The sequence below is a fragment of the Panthera pardus genome, unplaced genomic scaffold (assembly GCF_024362965.1).
Source record: "Panthera pardus isolate Hobbes unplaced genomic scaffold, ASM2436296v1 HiC_scaffold_10, whole genome shotgun sequence".
NCBI classification, from domain to species: domain Eukaryota; kingdom Metazoa; phylum Chordata; class Mammalia; order Carnivora; family Felidae; genus Panthera; species Panthera pardus.
In genome coordinates, this window is record NW_026526655.1 from 87,943,945 (window position 1) to 87,968,889 (window position 24,945).

Sequence of the window (24,945 nt, forward strand, 5' to 3'; positions counted from 1 at the left end):
CTTTTCCCCACTAAGATGTTTTCTCCCTATTTGTACTTGTTAAGGATATTGTCAACTATTTTGAAATTAATCCTGATAGCATAAGAACCAGAATCTTAGCACTTTTTCCACTCTTCTTGCTTGCTGTCATTGCTGGGAGAACATAAAGTTATGAAGAGCACAAGGGTTTGCTCTTGTGTGTGCTTTAATCTGGGTGCCTGTGAAAACACCACAAGAGTTTTACAGAAAACCATTCCAACTAACTCCAAAAAACAGACATAGCAGTGTCCCTTACACCTTCCACGAGTGCAAGGTAGATAATGTATGTGAAAACACAATGCATTCTGTATTCCACCATAAAACCAGAATTCCCTTACATTTTCAGGACATTTTCATTTTTTTTCAGTTTTTTCTCCTGCTGAAATCATATGATTCCTGAAGCAAACCATGTGGTTGGTGATCATTCATTTATATATCCCGTCATTGAACAAAATGGAACAAATATGTGCTGGGCATTCTTCTAGGTGTTGGGAATGAGGCAAGTGAGCAAGTTTGATTTAGTTTACGTTTTAGTGCAGGAGGAGACATTCAGCAAACAAACAAATAATATTTTGTTCTAAGAAGAAATACAAGTAATATAATGTAATCAAGAGAAGTGATTGGTGGTTGTAATCACAGAAGACATTTTGAGAAGATGACCTATTTGCTGAGACAAAAGAATGAGAGGAAACAAGTATGAGTAGTTCTGAAAGAGGATCTTTCCATGCAAACACTTGTGAGGGAGTCAAGAATTTGGTATTTTAGAGAAAGAAAGATAGTCTGTGTGTTTGAAGTGAACTGTGTGTTTGGGAAAGAGGAAAAGTGGGAAGGGCATATTTATTGTGTAGTCAGAATAGACCACACAGGACCATGCAGATCAAGGTGAGGCATTTGGGTTTTGTTACGATTACACTAGGCAGCCATTGGATGTTTAATCAGAGGTGAATGAGACCATGTAATTTTTAAGAGCTCAGGCTTGTTGTTGCTGAATAAAGGAAGATAAGAAGGATACAATGATCCAGTAAAAGGCTTATCATAATTGTCCTGGAGAGAGATGTTGGTAGCTTAAATGAAGGGATAGCTGTGTAGATGAGGACAAGGTAGAGGAGCAGCTCATATCTTTAACTTAGGAAGATTTTCTGTAACACTGAATGCAGCACCAGTCAGTATATTGGGAGGATAAGGCATGAAATACGGCCTCAAGCTATTGTCTTTCAAGGTAAGGGTTAACACTGTAGAGAATTTAAAAATGAATTCATTCCTCTTTGCAGGACTTTTAATTGATTTGTCTGCAATATGTTTCTAAGTGTATAGCATGTGACGGTCACATGTGGACCCTGTAATATTGTTTGCCTTCTTATTACCTTTTCCCTTATATTTCAGAATTACTAATACCATCTTCCCTATTACCCCATGTTTTCCATACCATGTCTGCAGAATGGAATTAGTAGAGTCAGACTCATAGTATTCTTTGGGGGCTTAGTTAAAATGATGCACTTAGTTACATTCCAAGCATTATTAAATATGGCAGTAAATTGTGTTTTTTTCCCCTGTTATTTCTACTAATCTAAATGAACATAATAGCAGAAGGAATAGGCATTGGCCTGTTTGATGAAGATGCATTTGTGCATTTTTTTTCCAGAGAAAACTATGAAATCCTCAGAGTTTTAAAGAAAGAGCTCTTGGGGCGCCTGGGTGGCTTGGTCGGTTGAGCGTCCAACTTCGGCTCAGGTCACGATCTCGCGGTCCGTGAGTTCGAGCCCCGCGTCCGGCTCTGTGCTGACAGCTCAGAGCCTGGAGCCTGTTTCGGATTCTGTGTCTCCTTCTCTCTGCCCCTCCCCTGTTCATGCTTTGTCTCTCTCTGTCTCAAAAATAAATAAACGTTAAAAAAAAAATTTAAAAAAAAATAAAGAGCTCATTTTCATTGAACCCCAAATTCTAGACATGACTGAGAATTTGTGCTGATAGTTGAGTTCCCACTAATACATATTTGATTAAAGGGAAGAAATTGTAAGAGTGCTGCTATTGGCTGTAGGCATTACCCTGTCTCGAAATTCCAGGAAAACTGTAGAAAGGACGGGGTAGTGACAGTAAGTGGTGTAAAATCTACTGGGTAAGCATTTATGACCTAGTAGGTATTCCTCTTTATCAGTCAGGTCCCTTGGATTATTCTGTATTTATCCACGCATCCATTGAATAGCTGTTACAGTAACTGCTATGTACCAGTCAGTGTGATTTACAGACTAGAGAAAGAAACAACAACAATAAAAACCAGGACAAGCAATGAAACACTAGGTTAACAATTGTACAAGTTTGGATTTTCAGGGAAAGATTGCTTATGGCTACAAAACAAACTCATTTGGGTCTATTGAGTTCTTGTTGGAGCTAGAAAGGAAAAAGAGTTGAGGAAAGGAGAGAAAGAGAGAATGGTATTATAAAACTGATGGAAAAGGGAAAATATCAGAACCCAGAAGGTCTGTGAAAATGAAGAAAAAGTTACAGTGTTTGAAGGAAATACTGTTTCTGTTTAAAGCTTTATTTTTGTTTATTTTAAGAAGGAGAGACTGTGTGCGTGAGCATGAGCAGGGGAGGGGCAGAGAGAGAAGGAGAAAGAGAATCCCAAGCAGGCTGCCTGCTACTGTCAGCATAGAGCCCCGACGCAGGGCTAGATCTCATGAACCGGGAAGATCATGACCTGGGCCGAAATCAAGAGTTCAGATGCTTAACCGACTGAGCCACCCAGGCGCCCCATGAAGGAAATACTGTTAATATGAAGCTAAATGAGTTACTCTACACACTAAGTTATTTAGATATTGCTTCAGGATTTTATTCCATTGATTTTTTTTTCTTATTATTTTTCTCTCTGGCTCTCTTTCCTGCTATCTACCTTGAGAAGTCGAAGATTGGTTTTAAAACTTCATATTAAAATCTGTATTCCAAAGTACAAACTTAGGCTCCAAAATATTCTCACTCAGTTTGTTTTTCAGTTTTACAGGTCATCTAGTGCCAAAAAAGCAACTTGGAATAATCAGCCTTTTTGACACTATTCACTTTATGCTGCTAGTAATAGCATTGTGGAGGAAATACTTCAAGTCATTCAAAGAAATTACCTTGAAAAAGCTGTATGATCATTACATAGAATGTTTAAAAAGATAACTTGCTTTCTTAGTTTTCAAACACAATACATATTTCAGTTAAAGAAGGGAAGACATAATACTAAAGACATTAGGTTAAAATAAAGACAGCCAAAGCTCAGGCATTTAAAGTTTTCAAAATGCTTAAATAAGATATTGAAACAACAACAGCAATAAATATATTGAAACAAAAGATCTCAACCAATTTATTTGTTGTATAAAGAGCTTACATGCAGGTTTAGTAGACATTTGCTAGATGCATGTGCTGAAATCAAATTTGTGTATGACTTCAAGTTCAGTCCATTTTTCATTCCCATTGTCAAAATCCCCTTTTATTAATTTGGTTCCAAAATTTTCAGTAGTAAAATCAACATTATGCCTAGAAATAAGTTAAATGTGAAATAAATACCAACATTTTATTAAATTTTAGAGTGACTGAACCAAATGAAATTTGAGGCTGAAAGATTTTGCATTAATATTTAATTTGGGACTCACTGTAAATTTGTTTGCTGTGTACTTTAGCAGAGGGGTGCCAAAAAGTTTGGAAATAAATTAATCTGAGTAATTGAAAACAGCAGGAAGGGGAAGGGTTACTTGTGTGTTTGTGGGTACGAGGCATGATTTATACTCCCTGACTACAGAACTCCACTCACATCACACAGAGGTCTGCTGAAGGGCTTTTCTTCTTTCATAACGAAAGCACTATGGGAAAAGGTTCAAATAAGTATAAGGGAGTTATTTATATTTTAGGTAAAGCAAAAAATAATTACTGACTGCATGCTCAGAATAAAAGGCATTGGGCAGGAAATGTTGTGACCCCTTGGAACAGACTTAAACCTGCTATAAAGAGCCAAGAAAAATAAACAAAGCTTATTCAGATAACAGTTAAGCTGGCGAGACACCTGAAAAATCTAGCAATAGCAAGAAAATCGCTTAAGTCAAAAATAAACTTTCAGAGATTGAAGCTACTTGAGTTCACCAAGATTTAGAGATGAATGCCAAAGAGGATTAGTAAAACTCTCTTTCAAGTGAAATACTGCAGTAATGGCTCTATCTCCAAGTCTCAAACTCTCGCTTGAGAGTCACTATGTGAGTGAACTCAATATACAATAATAATATTTTCTTAAAAAGCAGGAAATTATATAAAGGAACCTGAAGCAGTAATCCTGCCCTCTTTCCTCCCTCCTGTAGGCAAGGTAAAATGACAGGCCACATTTCTTCTGTAGTTACACAGAAAGAAATAGGTTGACTATGGCTTCTGAGATCCCCAGTTACAGAAAAGTCTGCTTAGACTTCTTTGCTCATGGTGTTAAGTAATGGTGCTCATGTGCATTTGGCTGAACTTATGAATTAGAGGGCAGGATATAGAGCAAGTTTTGCAAACACAAGTGTATATAGGACCCACACTAGTCAGAAGGTGCCCTGGGTGATGTGTAAATTAGAGAACACCCACATTGTCCAAGGGGGAAGCTGACATTTAACTGGAGCAAATTGTGGCCTTGGGTGAATGTGGGCCAATGGTTGCCAGACCTTTAAATAGTTTAAGAGTGGGCCAGAATCTGGATTTTTATGCACAATGCCTTAAGTTTTAAGTATTACCCATCAAGATAAAAAGCAAAACACACACACACACACACACACACACACACACACACACACACAATAATATTATAGGGATCAAAAACACAAGTTGATGAATTTAACACCCAAGCTGACAGCCTGAGACTCACTATAGAGTCCTGCAGTTGCAGGCATCAACTGAGGTTGGATAGGGTCACAGTGGAAACATGTTTTACTGGGTGCATTACTGACAAAAGGTGCCCCTGGAGAGCTGAGCATAATGCCTTGAAATTTGGAGTGCATAATTGTTACAGCTCATGGTTTTGGGAGAAAGGATACCAAAGAATTTCAACAGTGTTCTGCATCTCTGCCTTCAAAATTTCCTCTCTCCTTTGAGACATAAAGGCAGAATCGGGGGAAAGAATGTGGGTGCAGAGAAAATTCTTAAAGACCCCGCAGAAAATTAATGCTATTAGACCCAATTGTCACTTGAGGCAGAAACATGCCACTGTAAGTCATCAGAGCTCTCTTAATAATGGTGAGGGAATGCTATACGGATGATTTCAGTCAGCCTCAGCACTCCAGGGATCTCATGAAAAATATTCTACATGATAAGTAACAGCCACATGGTGAAAACAACATTGCTCTGCCACACACATCATTATTGAAATGTGGAATGAAAAAAAGAAAAGAGTGAAAGGGAGAACAAAAATATAGGGAAGCGAAGATAGCAGAGATAATATCCTAATGGGTAGACAAATTCTCATGCTGAGACACAAATGGGATCACATTTAGGTTTGTGTTTCATCTTTCTTTGGGAAAGCTGTGACTTAGCAAGAACCAACTGTGTACTCTATTTCCGTATATTGTCTTTAATTTTTTTAATGTTTTTATTTATTTATTTTTGAGACAGAGAGAGGCAGAGTGTGAGCAGGGGAGGGGCAGAGAGAGAGGGAGACACAGAATCCAAAGCAGACTCCAGGCTCTGCACTGTCAGCACAGAGCCCGACGCGGGGCTCGAACTCACGGACTGTGAGATCATGACCTGAGCCGAAGCCAGACGCTCAACCAACTGAGCCACCCAGGCACCCCAGTTGTCTTTAGATTTCATACCTGTGTTCACATAAGAATTAGTATATCCAAACTGATTATTGGAACAAGCTTTAAAAAAAAAAACCTTTAAAAAAAAAAACAATTTTAGACCTTTGGAAAATATATACAACTAGTACAGAATGTTCCCATACACTCTTCACTTAGCTACCCCTGATGTTAACATATTATAGAACTATAATCCAATTATTAAAACAAAAAGTTAACATTGGTGCAATAGATATTATTAACTATAGACTTTCTGTATTTTACTGGTTTGTTCACTAATGAACTGCTTCTATCCCAGCATCCAATCCAGGATTCAACATGGCGTCAGGTTGCCATGACATTCAACATGGCATCAGGTTGACATGGCATCAGGTTGACATTGTACATAAAAAATCTGCCCTCTTCAGTGTATTGTATCAGGAGATACATGTCAATATGCCTTATAATAGGTGATGTTAACCTTGACCACTTAGATGAGATGATGCCTTCCTCATTCTTTCTACATTTATTAATTGGAATTCTGTAAGAAAAAGCTCTTCCTTCCTTCCTACCTTCCTTCCTTCCTTCCTTCCTTCCTTCCTTCCTTCCTTCCTTCCTTCTTTCCTTACATCAGTGTAGATTCGTAGGTATTTAGTTTACTTTGTGTTATAATTAAATACTATTATTGTTTATGTTCTTGATCAAATTATTCCACTTTTGGCATTGGGAAGTCTTTCAGATTGGCTACTCTGCCCTATTGTGATATCCCCATTTTGTTTTTAGCATTTTCTTACTTTCTAACACTGCCAGAATGAATCAAGCCCATCTTAATTTTTCCTGTTTTTGGCCTGGAATCAATTGCTACTCCAGAGAATTTCATAGGATATTGAAATTTCAAAGACTTTTAACCAAATGCGTTTTCTTCAGTGTCATAAGATTATCTTAAGGATGGTAAACAATTGAAAGAATAATTCCTCTACAGATATGTTTTAATGGTCCAAAAGATATCACTTGTCTCAGTTATTTAATTTTAATACAGTAATCACTGCTGTGGTTGATTATCTGTGACTAAAATTCTGAATTTGTATGATTATGGGTGATGATGCTTATTAAGTCATTCAAATATTACTGTGTCCAAAGGTTCTTAAAAAGTACATAAATTTTATAAAATCAATTAATATTTATTGATCCTTTCTCAGGAAACCTGTGTTAGGTACTTTTTTTAAAAGGCATATCAGCCCTTAAGTAGTTAATGGTCTAATTCAGATAATTCATAAATCTTATGACTTATAATTCATAAGTAATATAAGGAGTGATTGCAGAGGGTTTGATCAGACCTTGCATATGAGGCCATGGACCTATAGTGATTTTGTGTCTTGTCTTTTGGATGGGCAGTGAATAGAAAAGCATATGCCAGAAGTAGTGAATGGGTTTGATATTTTGGAAGAATCTTGACTGGTAGGTTTCCAGATTGCTATATTAAAAGAGATTCTATAGTTGAGTCTGAGTTCTTTAGTAAAGATCACAGTGAAGAGTTGGTGATGTTGCCAATGATCAAGTCAGAAGACATACAGGAGTGTTAGCATCTGGCCTTCTTACCATTTCTGGTTTAGTTAGCACAATAAGAGCACAGTATAAGTCTTTTGTGATTAAAAAAGATAGTTCCTTCCCATGACTCATGGGTAAGGTGAACCAGTAAACTGATGTGTAAAATTCCAGGTAATGAAACATGACTTTATATAAAGACAAGTGTCTAGAATCTTTTCAAAAGGCCTAGGATCTCCACTTTTTCAATGTACGAAGTTTTTTATTTTCTTCCTTTTTAAGTGCCCCCATGAACATCACATTGCTTGACTTTGTTTGTTTGTTTGTTTGTTTGTTTGTTTGTTTTTAAGCCTTTCTGGTGGTTGATACAGTCTTGTTCTTCCTGATCATTTCCAATTTCTCCCAAATTTGAGCTGCAATTTTTTTTTTCCCTTCACTGTGGGATCCTCCTCCACCTGCTAAAAGAGCCAAACACAACCTTACTTTCCAAAAAGTCTGATTCATCTTAGGTTCTTGGATACATCCAGTTTTAATGGCATATTGTCTAAAAAAATATAGATGTGAGATTATTGATCCAACAATCAGTTTAGCTTCTGATAATAGCTCTAGGAAGGTAGTGAGAAACAGAACTAGTTGGAAAGCAATGCAACACCCATATTGAATTTTTAACAACTTAATACATTTTAGGAAATGATCCATCTGAAAGGCATTATGGCTTGCTGAGAAAAGCTGTACACTGGGAACCGGGAGAAGTGGGCTCAATTCCCAGCTCTGCATCTGACTCACTCTTTGTCCTTGGGCAAGTCACTTAGCCTCTCTCTGTGTCTACTTCCTGCCTGGTAAAATAAGGAGAATAATGCATAAAGGCTCCCACCTCACCAAGATGTGTTGAGGCTGTATTCTGTAACCACTGAAGGGATCTTTCTTCCCCCTGCTGGCTAATGGCAAACTTATTTTTATTAGCATCGAGTTTGATTAAATTTTGCAAAAAAAAAAAAAAAAAAAAGCATGGAGCTATGACTAACTTGAAAGAATCCTCTAATCCTTTAATTTACACTAGAGTTTTACTGCAGTACATGTTGCTTTGTGTTGATACACTCGATGCTAGGAAGAGGACTTGTAGATCCTGTATCTACAAAAAATCTGTTGCCTCAATCTACTTGAGTGTCAACTATGTCTTGTACTGAGCACTGCAGAACCCATTAGAGGAATAGAAGATAAAATCCTGGAGAGAAGAGGTTTACATATAAAAATGTTACCTAACAATATTTATTCAAAAATGCTATTGTTAACATTAGGATCTAGACAATGAGAAAATCAATATAGGCTGAAAAATCACAGAGCAATGTCTTAGAATACATTGAATAAATGCCTTTTATATATACATATACATATAATATATGTATTTGTATACATATAATAAATGCCTATGACATCTTCCCTGATTGCTCCAGCAAAAATGATCATTTCCTTCATTTCCCATCCTCTTTGTTTGATCTTGCTGGCTCATTTTAATTTCTCCAGTTTTCCCTGAATATATTTTGCCATTTTTAATTTTTTTTTCTTTTTAACTACTAGTTAATCATAGTTTCTTTTTGGTTATTTTGTCTCTTAACTTTTTTTATATTGAACAGCACCCCATCACATTTTTTCATGATCTTTATCTTTTGAAATGATTCTGCCAGTCGTAGAATATCTTATATTTTGAATTTGTCTTATTTTTCATTATTTTATTTATCGTGGTCCTGTATCACCAGTGTTTTCTGTAAATAGGTTATTAGATCTAGAGGCTAGATTGGATTCATATTGAATATTCTGGGACAGAATACTTCGTAGGTTGTATTAGGTATATGTATACATATTAGAATTAATAATGCAAATACCAAGAGAGATGGAAAGTGCTTCTGCTTTGCTGCGGTGCTCAGCAGTAATGTTGTATACTATTGTAGAAGAAAAGAGTGCACTTATTAGCTCTATTATCTTTACTAATTACTTGATCTCTTTAAATCTGTTTCCTTATAAATGCAATGCAGCAATACCTACCATAAAGTCTTGAGGGTTTGAGAAAATACTTATAAAGTGTCCTGTTTATAGTAGGCACTCAATTAATTATTAGTACTGATAGTAGTAATAATGATTGCTTATGTAATAGTTTTCTGTCATATGGTCTTTTATGATGAAAATGTTTAGGAATGACATTCATTCTATGAACAGAAAGCAGTACTGTTCATCCCAGGATTCCCATTGTAACAGATGGATGTTTCCAGTCTGTTGACTGGTTGGTTGTTATAATATGATATAAATGGGAGACATTATTGGTAAATCTTTCTAGTAGATTATAAATAACCCAATAAACGAATATAAAACATTATCTATAGACAAAAATCTCTCTGTCTCTAAAAACTCCAAATCCTTTGCTCCAAGATCATCTTGTGCTTTCCACCACTCTAAGAAAAGGAGAGAAAATTACATGTAAAATCTAAGAACCTACACTTGAGGTATTCCCAGTAATTGAAAGATAACAACAAAAAACATTAGGGTTGAGATTAAGAGATTATGTTTTGAAGTTAGTCAGTTTGGATTCCAGTCCACACTATTTCAGTTATTAGCTATGTCACATTGGCCAGGGTACATAGTCTCTTTGAAACCCTATATGCTTATTTGCAAAAAGCTCCAAGAGATGTAAATATAGAATAGAGATATATAGGAGTTAAGCGACTGACTCTTGATTTCAACTCACGTCATAATCTCATGGTTTGTGGGATCAAGCTCCACATGGGGTTCTGAGGGGACAGCACAGAGCCTGCTTGGGATTTTCTCTCTCTCTCTCTCTGCCACCCCCCCTCCGCATATGTTCTCTTTTCAAAATAAAATAAATAAAATTAAAAAATAAAGAATAGAGATATATAAACCACCAACTCACAATCACTGCTCAATACATGCTGGTTATTATATTTTATTACTGTATACATACATTTATTGCCTACAGTTGGCACTTAATAACTCTTAGAAGCCAGTGACGTTACAGTAGGAGAGACCAGAGCTGTTGCAGAGTCTGCAAAAAGACCAGGCAGAGGAATGGTAGGGAGGAATGACATCCACATCACACTCTGCTTACCAAGCTTTGTCCCCCAGTCTCGGGTTATATTTGACCAGAGGGGTTTCCTTTTTCTAATTAGCACAAAGGTGCCATGAAGGCTATTGCTGTCGTAGATGCGAACCTTTTAAACATAGATAATTGCAGGTACAAAGTTAGTGAGGAGCAAGAGAATTGACCTAAAAAGAGTAATTCTGTAGTTCACTATGGTTAATACAAGATTACTCTTGAATAATAAGACGTGCAGATTATGTTGTTCTTTATTAAGGTGAGATTTTCAAAGTCCTCTCTAAAAGAAATCATCTAAAATCTCTCAATATAATTAATGAACTACTTTTTAATAGGAGAAAAGATACTTGTCAAGGAATAAATTTCAATATAGATTTTCATATTCTCTTCTGAGGTTAGTTTCTAAATATAATTCATTTTTCCTTCAAATAGTTTAAAATGACATTTGACTACATAAAAACAGAATTGCTCCCTGCTTATTAGCTTATTGATAGTGCTTCAAGTCATGAGTTTGCATTTATGCTGGGTGTCCTGTGGGGATACACTACTATGTTGTATCTGAAAGTGCAGAGAATAAATTATTGGGGATCTAGAATACTTTTCTGATCCTGGTGGCATTACTAAAATGACGTTTTTGTTTTGTTTTGTTTTGTTTTGTTTTTGCTTTTATGGGTTGAAAACAAAAGTATTCAAGTATTTATTATTTATTTTTATCCATATAAGGTTTTTGCATTGCCTTAAAAAATAAACAGGTGGGGGCAGAAGGAACATCTGTTGTTTCTTTTATGCTCCAAAAGTATTATTGTACTTGTTGAAAAATGCTAATTTTTTTCCAGGAAGAATGATGTGATTGAATAATACCAAGTAAATGTTCTAAGTGATAAATTTTCATAAAGAGTAGTTTGCTTTCTTATCAGTGTGTGTGCAAAAGATTTTCTGTCAGAAAATCAGTGAAGACAAAACCAAAGTTTGGATTTGTATCTTTTAATACTACACATATCATTCTCTACAGCTTATGAAAACCACTGAACCAGATATCATTTTGAATGTTAACACTGTACTTCTCTGACGCTATTGTTTTCTCCTCAGGGAGGGGGACTATAAGGAATGCCTGACAGGCATGTTTTACTTCTCAGTAGGAAGAACTACTCTTTCCATAAATTAAACTGCAAATTTAAAAGTACATTTTTAAAATTATTTTTGTTTTTTTAAAACCAAAACTACTACACTTTTGCTTTCCTGCAAAGCAATGAAAACAAATAGTTCTAGGCAAAATATGTACAATGTTAATCTTGAGTTTCCTTTACTAAAGGAATAGTATTTGCTAAAATAATAGGTGAAGAGTTTTTTTTACATCTGATCAGTTTATAGATATTATCAAAATTGATTTTTGAAAATGGAAGAAGATACCCTCTTGTAATAAGCATTACTTATAGTAGCAATGCAAAAATGCTACAGAGACTGTTCAAGTTATACTATTTTAATATTGCTATTATGTTTTCTACATGGTAGATCCAAGCCTTGCTCTAATATTATAGAAATAAGAGAAAAAAAAACATTAAAACATTTCTGGGGTGTTAAAGCGAGTTAACATCATAACCACCAACTGTCAGCAGGCTTTGGGGAGCCAGCAGGGAGCCATGTTTATCCCACATAATGCATGTGTGGTCACGGATCTCATTAAGCAATAACAATCTTTGGGAAATGGTTGTTTCCTCCCAAAGTCCACTCTAAATATACTCATTCCTAGTCCACTGAGGTTCATGCTGCTTATAAGGTTGTCATGCTCTTTTTTTTTTTTTTGAGGTTTTTTTAAGCTGGGTTTATGTGTAACAGAAGAATCCTGTCACATAAAAATTGAGATATTTGTGTCTCAAAAATCCATCAAAAAGAAAACCAGTGTTTGAGACTCACTAGGGAAGTTCTTGGGTAAGCATAGTTTCTGTGATAAATTGTTCTGAGGTAATGAATGAGATGCCCACCACTTGACATATTCAGTTGTTTTCACCTGGAGTCAGTTGGGGAAAATATACTAATGAGCTAACTTCAGTGTCCTTGGCAGGTAAATTCTACAAGCCAATTTTAGCCAAAATCTGTAACTGAAAATATACTCACTAGATCTCAGGTCTGTGGAGTAATGTAGCATCCATAGGGAGTTTTGTACCTTTAAAAAAGAATTAATTCATCCTGTTAACTGTCTCTACACTTAAAATAATAAGTGATTGAAAGCTGATATAAAAAATGCACTAATGGTAAATTGAAAGGGGTATTTGAAAAAGAAAAAGAATACCTCAACCACTTGGTAGTCAATGAAAAAGTGTTGACTGTCCCAGTGTCCTCATTCAGCTTTGCCAGATTTTAGTACTTTTAATACTTTAGTCCTTTAGATTCTCATATAGCTTGTGTTTCAAATGAAAGCAATTACAGGAAATGAGAACGATAGTGCCATGAAGTAATTATTAAAATGGGAAGGACTCAACAATGTGAGTTCTATCATTGTTGTTGTTGTTGTTGTTTTCTTAATGTTTATTTGTCTATTTTGAGAGAGCAAGAGAGAGGGAGTGGGGGGTGGGGTGGGTGGGGTGGAGGAGGGACAGAGAAAAGGAGAGAGAGAATCCCAAGCAGAGAGAGAGGGAGAGAGAGAGAGAGAATATCCCAAGCAGGCTCTGAGCTCCAGATGCAAGGTTGGAGCTCAGGAACTGAGAGATCATGACCTGAGCCAAAAGCAAGAGCCCAATGCTCAACTGACTAAGCCACCCAGGCACCCCTGTGAATTCTATTTTCATGCATTGATGGATTTTTTTCTCCAAAGAGGAGCATAGTAGTCAGTGGCATTTGCAACCCATGCTTTAGTGAGTTTATTTTTCGTTTTAATTATTAAACATCTATTGATAAATTACTTGCAAAGTACACTCCTAACAGAGAATATGAAGACTGAGTGTATTGCTTTTTATTTTCCAGCTAGTTTTCAATCTAGGATTGCTCTTTCACATGGAATTGAAAATGAATAATAGCTTATTTGAGAAAAAATAATTTTGGATAATGATAGAGGTTCTAAAATCATAGGAAATATTCACTTCAGAGAACATATCTATTTTATTTTTGATTATAGAGTTACCTGTAAATTAATTTTTATATTTGAGCCATCTTGTGCATCTTATTTTTTAAAAAGGAAATGATATATTAGAAATATATAATTGTATTTTAATATATTAGGGATATATTAGAAAACTCTTTAGAGCCATTAAGATATTTGTAGTCTTAAGTTCTTAAGTATAATACTTTTGTCTAAAAATTATAATAGTAGAATAATGCAAATTATTTATGAACATAATGTAATATGTTTTTATTAAAATGTGTATTTAGTGACTTTTATGCATCTGTTTTACAAATCTGATTGAGTGGTATTATTATATTTTAGCCCAGAGAATGTTATAAAATAAATGTTAATACTGTTAAATATATCAAAGTTTCTTTCTCCCTTTTTCTTTCCTGCTCATATTTGCACAGGATTAATAAACTATGTGGAATTTATTCCGAACAAGACATTTATTTACATTTAGGACTCTCTATTTTAATTAAGGCAAAATATATAACAGCTTAAATATAAAGTTTTATATTAACTTTATAATGTACTTTGTTATACTGACATGTATTTGTTTCATTAATTCACTGTGGCAGATAAATAACAGCTAGTATATATATGCGATCAATTTTTAAAGAAGAATGCAGTAGTGTCTTCTCAGTAGTAAATACATATCAGAAATAATGTAATTTTTACTTTTTGAAAATATTTTATTGCTACTAGATTTTTCAAGGGCTTCATTAGTACAAGTAGTTATTAAACTCTAGAATTTGTCTTATCATGCTATGAAAAATGATCCAGAATTTGAGAGTGAGAAGCAAAGAGGTGAAAGGCTGGTTGCACTGGGTGATGGCGTATTCCAAGTGACAAAAAATAAAATGTATTAGTCTGGTACATTTTATGTATTAATGGCGTAAAAGTTACAAAGAAAAGTGGAGTAGCCCTGAAGTCAAAGATTTTGCTTTGTGTCCAGGCTCTAGCTTCTGCTACTTCCTAGCAGAGTAACCATGAACAAGTCTCATATTTTCTCCAAAACTAAATTTTTGTATCTGTAAAATGTAACTAATGACAACTTATTTTATGGAGTTGCTTTAAAACTGAATAAAACTATGAAAGTGTTTTACAAATTCTATAGCACTTTACAGAATTACAATGTAATTATTCCACAACAGTAATAATGAAAGTCAGTTCACTTTTGTGATTTTTTAAAAATTCCTTATTTTGGAATCTTTATTTCTTTTGTTTACTTCCCATTTCTTTAACTCACTTCTATGGATGACAAGAAAACACAGTTTAATAATAATTTACTATTTCAACAATATTTATTATGGACTTGCTAAATAAAATTCCACTTAATGAAAAAAGTGTGAATGCTATGGTAATGAAAAATCGTCATTTGTGTGTTAGAAAGAAAAAGAAAAAATCAGGCCAAAGTGTCCAATCAGAGTGGCAAACAGGATTTCAGAGAGGTGGCAAATATGTGTGCAAGCAACAAAGTAGCTCATTTTTTGTGATGACAAGTGCCTTAAGTTGAGTGAAATGAGTGAAATGAGATACCATCCAAGTTCAGCTTTCACGTACATCTAAGTTCCCATAGAAAAAAGGTTAAATAATACTTTATCTAATTTAACCTTTGGTTGCCAGAACAATATATGACCCCAAGGCACACATGAAATAAGACACTATTATGTTTCAGGAAGAGAAATAGTCATATTAATAATTGAAATATAAACATAAAATAACATAAAATGTGAATCATTGCTAGGCCATAGATTTAATCTCAATTGTAGACCCTGAAGAAGTTTTTGAAATGTAAACGGTTATTTTTGTTTATTAAAAAACACGTCTTCAGTATTAGTGAATTATTTCTGGAAATTGGTAGGATCTTACCAATTATAACATTTTGATCATCTTTCAAACAGATGTTTAACAACTTAAAATTTATCTCTTATGCTTAAGTGACTACCAAATCACTACATTTAGCACATTCCACAGAAAATAGATATTTCAATTCTTCACTGATTTTTCTCAGAACTCTACATTTTTGTAAAATTCATAGCCCTCTATAAAAGCTAATAAAAGTATGATCCTATCCATTTTGGCCCTATTTAATGGAATGTATCAAAGAAGAAATGCCATAACTTTATTATTGTCAATGCTGGAAGAAGATATTCCTTACATTTTACAATTTAAATTTACAGTTTATAATTTAATTCACTGAAAATTATTGGGAAGTTCAATCCATTTACCATTCTGCTACTAGACACAATGTAATTTTTACCTTTTGAAACTATTTTATTGCTACTAGATTTTTCAAGAGCTTCATTAGTACAAGTAGTTATTAAGCTCTAGAATTTGAATTTGACCTTTTAAATAACCCAAACAGATCTTCTGTCTAAACCTCTTCAATGGGTGGGGTTTTTGTTGTTGTTGTTTTGTTTTGTTTTGTTTCACAATAACAGTTTGCCTGTAGGGTGACATGTGACCTTTCTGCCAAGGCACCGAAGATAGAGATGACCAGGAGTTTGCTCTCTACTCTGGGCTCACCTCCAGTCAGCTGGGCTTGGTGCCCTTTCCTATCTTTGCAAATCAGCCTCTGAATATTTCCCTCACAACACTTGCCAGGAACTGTTATGACTGTTACTCACTGTTAATATATTTTCTCTTAGACTGTGGGCTCTGTGAGGGTAGGGAATGCATCTGTATTTCTATCACTCGTGTAACGTCTGGAAGTGGTAGGAAGTTTTAAACAGATATGTAAATAAAACTAAGTATTTCCCCACCTGGTCTTGAAAAAGCCCAATTTGAGAGCGTCTCATAGGTATAGGCACTAACTCTATGAAGCTCTTCAGATGTTTAAATAATGAAGATATGAATTGTTCATTGCTTGCCTTTTTAGAGACTGGTTGAATGTAAGACTTAGAAAATGATTGATAAAGTTTGTAGCCACTGTTTCCTGAGATGAGGCCCAAGGAGTCCTGGTGAGCTGAGAAGAGACAGATTTTGAATACATTGCAGCCGGACATGGGCTCTGGTGCAAATGCAGTACTAATGGTTTAAGTGTGAAACAGAGTATCTTTAAAAACCTTTATGACCTTATGTTATATCAAACTCATTTCTACCCCATATAGACACCCACAGGACTCAATCCAGTGTTTGGAAAATGTGTAACTTTAAAGAAACTCTTTGGAGTATTGGTTTCAGGCCAGACTTTGCTAAATCAAAGAGTGCCAGTTTCCTTCATGCCAAACAGCACAATAAACCCCTCTGCAAAAGGAATAAAGACTGCTGAGAAATAACTGATGAGGCTTTTAATGTCAATAAATGTCATTTTGTGCATCAGTATTGTGAGAGTTTCCTTTTCACAAATGGAAGAGGGATTTTATAAACTCTCCTGTGAAAGGATAGGGATTTAGAGTTGGCGTTAGTAGACCCTGTAATAAAACAAATCCCTTCTTCAAGTCCCCCTTGAAGTGAAGAATGGCACTTGAACTTTTCATTTGGTAATATGTGGATTATAGATATCCCTCCTCTTACCACTAAGGTGTGTGTCATCTTCTTTGCTATCTTCGTAAATATCCTACTGGGAGCTAGAGGAAGTGGAGAAGAATTGAGAAATAGCCTTTTGGCTTCATTAGATCTTGCGTGATTAAAGATTTGGAAGGTGCTGTGAAAATACATTTAGTTTTCTGACAATCTTGTAAATGAAGCTCAACAAGTATGCACCAGAGTACTGAGCAGATACTTGGGAGGAAGCTTTTACACAGCTGACAGGTCCTGCTAATGAATCCTGGACTGGCACAATATTTAATTTGGCGTTTCCTTACATACAGCAGGTAAGAATCAGCCAATAGCATGAGGTCAGAGATGTCATTTATTTGGCATATTGTGTTCATTAGAGTTTGTGACATATTCTAGCTTAAAATATTATGCTATTCAATGTATATGTATTTATAAAAATCATTGGGCCATCTCTTGCAGGATTAGAATGTTAAACAGTGTTTGTGAAAGAGAAAAATGTGCTTGTAATTTCATTAATTGTTTGGCTAAGTCTTCTTCCCTTTTTTTATTTTTTAACTGTAAAATTTCTATACTGGAAATGACTTTAGTTAGCTTCCTATATGGCTGCCAAAACCAAATAGTCACATTAAACTCAAAGCGTATTCTTTTATATATTCAAAGAACATAAAGAACACAAAGAACACAGACCTGCGTTTCTTTATGAATAAAACTGTCACTATAAGAATGACTATAATGATACTAGGTTTATAAATAATAGGAAAAAATGATAAATAGTACCATATATTTAAGGAAGAGCTTATACATTTGTGTATACATTAATTTAACAGTTTGATCTTCTGGGTTTCCAGGGACTAAAGCTATACATAGCAACAAAACAATCTTATTAAAATAATTTCCCCAATTAATTTACATAATTTAATTAATGTGCATAATTTACATAATTATTTTCATCTACATGAAAATTAAGACTTAAAATTATAACTTGAATAATTTGTTAGCCAAATCATTCAAATATTAAAATATATGGTATTCAAAATAGCAAATACGTTAATTAACCCCTGACTTTCTACAGAGCTTTAAGTGTGAGATCTTGGAGGAAAACTCTGCTCCCCAAAACCCAAGATCTACATCATACCAGAGAATCATATGTATCCTTTCCTCACTATTGAGAAAGAAAAAATAATATTTACATACTTACACCTAAAAGACATAAGCCCAGAAATTCAAGGAGTGATTACAATATTGATTAACCACCAAATTACTCTTAGTTATTTTTTACTTCCACATTAACTAAGTTTGAAATGTAAGAGTTTTAACTTTTAAAACATGTATATTTCAGTGTTTGCTAATATTTTCTTATTTGGGTATGATTATCAGGTTTTCCATTACACCTAATTAAAAATACATAAAATACATTCAGGGAGTCCTCTTTTCCATTTATATAAAATATCTTTCTCTATTTTCTATATCTTTTGTGGTCCAATTTTGTGACATGAGTTTCATTACAAAAGATTTGCTTTTTGAATTTTATTATCAGCATAAATTTTATTTATAACCAGCACTTCCTTTAAGTAATTATAATGATGCAATCAATGTGATTACTTTTGAATGCTTTCAAAATATTTATAACACCAGTTGCATTCTTCCTACCAAGAATGCTCGTCCTGATTTTTGGCTCTATAGGCATGGCTACCAGATCTTGTTAAGTGAATTTGTCTGAAGTAAACTCTAGTTTAATGAGAATGAAGTATCCCGGAGTACTATTCATGTTTTCCTTTTGATGCCATTTTTAGACAATTAGGGCAAGTTGGAGATTTATAATCAGGGTACAGAATGGTTCACAATGCCATGTGGCTATAAGAATGCACATGGCTACTGTCTTAAGACACTGCTGTAGGCCTTAAGATACATTTTTTACATACTAAAATGATTTAGTATGATTTACATGATTGTAAAAATATCATGTAAAATATCATGTAAAATATCATGTAAAAATATCAGCTGTCATTTTATACAGAAGGAAATTTAGACTCACACTAAGTCCAACAAACAGCAAGTGTCAAAGTTCCACAAAGTCTAGATGTTAAATCTTTCAATCTCCAAGGTCTTTGTTTTTTTAACTATGATATCACAATGTAGCTTTCTAGAGAAACTAAATTAATATAGAATAAAATATAATGTTACAACAATAGAGCATTATCAGAGTTTTGCTTTTTAACAAACATCTCAAAAATAAAAGAAATGTGTTTTTCTCAATATATACTAGCTAGAACCCCATGGGAGACTAAAAACTTTTTCTAATAATGGCTTATGTATGCACTAAAAACATTTTGGGAATTCTTATTTTGGAATTGCGTTAAAAGCCTATGGCATTTTCTTTTAAACTCAATGCTTTCAAATCTTGATTTCTAAAGTGTAAATTTGATTTTTTTGGCATAATCAAAAGACTTATAGAGGTCAGATTTGTGAATCTGGTTACTCTGGTTTTGATGTTTAAATTTTGGAACAGATTTTAAGTGATAGGCTGTGTCTAAAAGTAACTCTAAGAGAAATATTTAAAAATAGTTTTCTTAATAGCACCAATGGAAAGTCTGCTATTTATGCCTACATTAAAGAATAGCTTCATTTGGGTTCTTTAGGACCAGAAGAATCATCCACGGTTTATCCACAGTACACACACACACACACACACACACACACACACATACTGACATATATTATATATATAAAACAGGTTTTATATTTGAGTATATATGAGACTATGTCTAACATATGCTTTATATCAAAATGTGTGTAACATATGCAGAGATAGACATGCTAACATGTTGTGTATTCCAATTTTATGAAATACAAATGTGGCAATTTCAATTTAAATCATGTAGATAACCTATGTAACTTAGATGTTACCTAGACTTCTCCCAAAGGAATGACTTATGTTCCTTAGTGAATGAATATGAAGTGACATTTGAGAAGGTCCAGTTGCCAGCCTACTTCTGAGGAGATCTAGCCTGGCTGTCCACATCACCGAAGCAGTCACCACTGTTTGAAAATGAATCAGACTACACTGCCCCTTTATACCTTTAAATACAAATCCTGCAGCCCATTAGCTCACCCACTTCCCTTCCCAAGTTCATAAGCCAGGTGCCCTCCCCAAACCACCCCCAAAAAATTTTTTTAAACCTATTTAGTTCAAATAGGGTAAGAATAATTTTAAAATAAGTTTACCTATGGAAATTACTTTTTTTTCCCAAGTTCACATCAGATGGGTAATGTGCCGAGGTCATAACAAGGTTTGAGGGAAGCACATGTCACACAACAGTGTGAACACCCAATCTTCACGCTTATGAACTGTAAAAGGATCCTGCGATTTACTCTTATTAGTAATTTCCTATCTCTTCCCTCCTCTCTTCCTCTCTCCTTTCACCCTTGAGTCCCACTGTCCTCAAAGCAAAAGTAAAGAAGAAATGTGTGGTGGTGGGACAGTGAGTGAGTCCTTATAAGAGGAAGGCTAAATTGGAAATCACTTACAAAGGACCCAAACCATCTCAAACTATCAGTTTAATTTTATAATTATGTTGCAGAATCATTAAAGCAGCTTGGTTATTACCATCAAGATTTCTTTTCTGGTTTACAAGGTGAGAGGTTAATGACTCATTTACTGAGGTATGCAGTTTTCTTTCATTTTTCACTTACAATTATCTTCACTTGTTTTAAAATGTAATGCAGTCTCCAAAATGTATTGTAGTTCTTCATTATTTCTGTCAATTAAACTTTCTAAATCATAGCTTTAAAATGAATCACAAATAAGAATTAATAGATTTCAATTGCTGAATGCCCACTTCCTGGACGAAATGAATGGGGCAGATTTACTTTTGAAAATCTGCTTTCCATAGCAGCTGGAGCATGAGGGCACAGCAGATGTTAGTCTCTAAAAAGCTAGTATTCACTTTGGAAATGGACTCTGGATGTCGGTGTTGTCTTTCTCCATGGAATGATGTTTGTTGATAGAGCAATGTTGATGCTAATATATTTTTGGCTGAAGTAATGGTTACTTTACAGAGCATCTGTGTTCTTTAAGCACTTCAGTGAGATGCCTAGGTTGCCTGATATCTTAAGGCAAAGTGATGATGTAAACAGACAGTAAACTTCCTTCAAGGTTTTCATAGGTAGATCCAATTTTAGATAGGTAACATAAAACCAAGTGTCCTTAAATCTAGTCTAAAAAAATACAAAGTTCTCTACAAGGAGACATAATGTCTACAAATGTAGAAAATCTCAGTCTTAATCACTGGGGGTAACATTGTACTCATTTGCATTGTTTATGAAATTAAAGTCAACATTTTTTTTAATGTAGACTGCATTAGTTCTCTTGTTCACCAGACTTCATGATAATTGACATCTCTCTAACACTTATAATCCAGGTTACTATCTCGGGAGTGGTGGTATAATGAGGTTGTTGCCATAGAAACTTTGCAATCATTGACGCACTTTTACTATTGAACTTAAATGCTATGGCAAATTTAGAATTTTAAATCATTTAGAAACAGAACAAATTCTGTGGGGATAGTGTATTATTCTTTTATCTGAAATAAACCACTTAGGGAACTAATTATTTTGAAAATTGAAGAAAGGTGCTTATTAGCACAATAGTACTATTTAAGATCTAAAGCTAAGAGAAGAATTTGGTCTAGCCAATGCAATTTGCCAATATAATTTAGTGTCAGAAAATCCCAATGAATGTCAGTTTGATTTGGGATTGTTAATGCTCAAAATAGCATGGAAGGGAGGCACCTGGGTGGCTCAGTCAGTTAAGCATCCGACTTAACCTCGGGTCATGGTCTCATGGTTCATGGGTTCAAGCCCCATATTGGGCTCTGTGCTGATAACTCAGAGCCTGGAACCAGCTTCATATTCTGTGTCTCCCTCTTTCTGCCCCTCCCCTGCTCACGCTCTGTCTCTCTGCCTCTCAAAAATAAACAAAAACATTTCAAAAATTAAAAAAAAATAGCATGAAAGGTGTTTATACACACGGAATAAATAAACTTGCTAAGGAAATCTAGAAATCATAGATTGCCTGTCTTTAAACTATCAACTAATTATTAAATTTCTGTTTGAGATTTAAGCAGAAAATATTTTATCCTCCAAATCATGTTAATATTATAATCATATCTGCCTATTCTGTTAAATATGGGCTTTAGAATAAAATGGGTTTTATTGCCTTATTGAATTATACTTGCCTTATAGTCATCATTCTAAAATGCTGTTGCCAATTAGATTATAAACCCTTTGAAGGTAAAGCCCACTGGGATGGTGGCCATTAAAGGGAAAATGTAGATTAAATATCTCAGTAAGATCAAGGAACCCTGTTTAATCTGGTTTTGCACATGCATCACTGTTGAATATGAGTTTTCCACCATTATGGATTGTGGCATATGACAGAAGATTACAGTGATTGTATACTATGTACTGGATATCAGCTTGTGGTATTCTCATTTTTATTCTATATGAATAATGTTTCCAGGCAGAAATACACTAAGTTATTGCATGAGAGCTAGTTGCCTGTACATTTATTAAACAATCATCCATATGGCAAGAGTCAACACTATGTTTAGAGGAGAAAAGTGAGTTCTAATTAAGGAAGATCTACTTGAATTAACAAAAGTGAATTCCAACTTTTCAAATTATGTGTCTTTTGAAAATTATCAGTTGTGCAGCTTGGAGTACATTTCTATTTTGTTTTCTCATTTAGCCATGACTTAGTCCATTTAGATTGCTGAGAATAATATGAGGCCCCAAGTAAATTAAGGTTGACTTCACCTCAAGGTTGATTCTATAATTTCTTTCAATATGTTATTCATCTATTTAGTCTAGCTCTACTTCTATGAGTGATAATAATGTAAAGAGCATTTTTTTTCTTTCTTTCACTAACTTTGTCCCTGTTAAAGACAATTTAGCCTTTTTAACTGTATAATTCAAATTTTGTTTGTTCTGTGTTTAATCTTACAATGGGGTCTTAAAACCCGAAAATGAATACATATTTGAGTGTTTTTATGATAGCAGTAAAACATGTTCTCTAAACTGAAAATAAATTAAATAACCATTTTAAGAGTCCTCAGATGGGCCAGTTTCCTGTAATATCTACTTCTAAGTAATTCTTAACCCTATGGAATATTGTCAGTAATTCAAATATTTTTTAAAATTCATCAATGCATGTTGAACTATTGGAAACATTTTCCTAAATGTTTACAAATGGAATTATTCTGTTACAGAGCATCAAAGAAGAAGAAGCACATTTTCTAGATCTGACCTCAAGAAAATTTCCTTCTTTCTTTCCCTTTGCCAGGTTGGAGTTAATATAGTGGGGTAGAGGAATATAGGCAGAAGGAGAATATCTATGTTCTCTTGGTTTGCTGATAATCTTAGAGGACTGTGTGAGAGAGCAAGATTTTTTTATAGCTTGTACTTGTTCTTGCAAAACATTAAAATGTAGAGAGCTTAGGCAAGGAAAAATATTAGACTTTGATGCTCCATTTTCAGGGACTTGTAAAAAGAAAAAGTTACACCATGTGATTTATTCTCATGACAAGATTGTAAAGAGAACAAGAAGTACAAAAACTCAATCTGTTGTTGTTACATTATTTACATTTGTACATGATGTCTTCTTTATCCTGAATGCCACATTTGAGTTCTTCAAAATGGTAATATAGAATCTTCATAAAGATTTACAGAGCCAACTTCAAACAACTAACTTCTTAATTTAATGGTAATTGTATGGTTTAAAAATGTACTTTCTTTTTGTAGCATATTTTTTTTCAATAGATAGCTCTGTGTACGCTGACATTAAATCATTTTGATGTCCTTCAAAATGCATACTAGCTTACTTAAGTTTTGAAATGTGGAGATCTATTTGGCTCTACATTCAGTAACTTTAAAATTGAAAAATACCAGATATGATTTTCCAAATAATTTTTCAAATCAGTAATCTGTCTTTCAAACGTTAATTGCTGATCCCCAAGTCCAAATATTATGTGAAATTAAACTGTTGTCTTCCTTTTTGCACACGTGGTACATTGCAGAATAAAATGTGATGCTTTCTTTATAAATATGAATGAGCTCAAATGCCTCGCTCATGTTTGAAATGGGTCAAAAGCATTTGCGTGAAACATCGTGGAGCCACATCATTTTAAGGAGAATGAAGAGCTTCAAAAAGAAGTTAAGTTCGCACTAATTATTTTTTCAAATAGATATGTTTGTAGGTTTTCCTATAAAATAGGTCCTGTTTGACACTATGAATAAGAGAGCATCTCTTCCCTCACAGTGTTACATTCTGGTACAAGAAGTGCTAGCTTGAGAAGTTCCAGCTTTGTATTAGGCAAAATAGATACAGCAAGATTTTTGGGAAAAGATTTTTATAGTGATAATCACAGCAGGCTATGGACTAGGATAATCTAATGGTCTGCCTAAACATGCACGTAAGAGGGTCGCCTGGGTGGCGCAGTCGGTTAAGCGTCCGACTTCAGCCAGGTCACGATCTCGTGGTCCGTGAGTTCGAGCCCCGCGTCGGGCTCTGGGCTGATGGCTCGGAGCCTGGAGCCTGTTTACGATTCTGTGTCTCCCTCTCTCTCTGCCCCTCCCCCGTTCATGCTCTGTCTCTCTCTGTCCCAAAAATAAATAAAAAACGTTGAAAAAAAAATTAAAATAAATAAATAAACATGCACGTAAGAAATTATAATGATCAATGATTGCATTGTCACTCCACCAAATTTTTTTAAAAAGACTTTACATCTGCTGCCTTATGTGACTTCACTCTGTGGAATAGTAACATAGAGCTCTTACATCTAAGAGTAAATTAGTTTAATACGTTTAGTTTCATAGCCAGGAATCAGGTACTGAATTCT

The 24,945-nt window shown here is 34.5% G+C and overlaps 1 protein-coding gene and 1 non-coding gene across 5 annotated transcripts in view; one reads left to right on the plus strand and one right to left on the minus strand.

The window, feature by feature from the left end:
• The window catches only part of LRP1B (LDL receptor related protein 1B), a 1,871,086-nt gene that overhangs the window by 8,626 nt on the left and 1,837,515 nt on the right, over positions 1–24,945 (plus strand). The window lies entirely within an intron of this gene.
• LOC128772784 (small nucleolar RNA U13) lies at positions 20,304–20,407 on the minus strand. The gene has a single exon (XR_008416936.1). It is a non-coding gene; the product is annotated as a small nucleolar RNA U13 (small nucleolar RNA).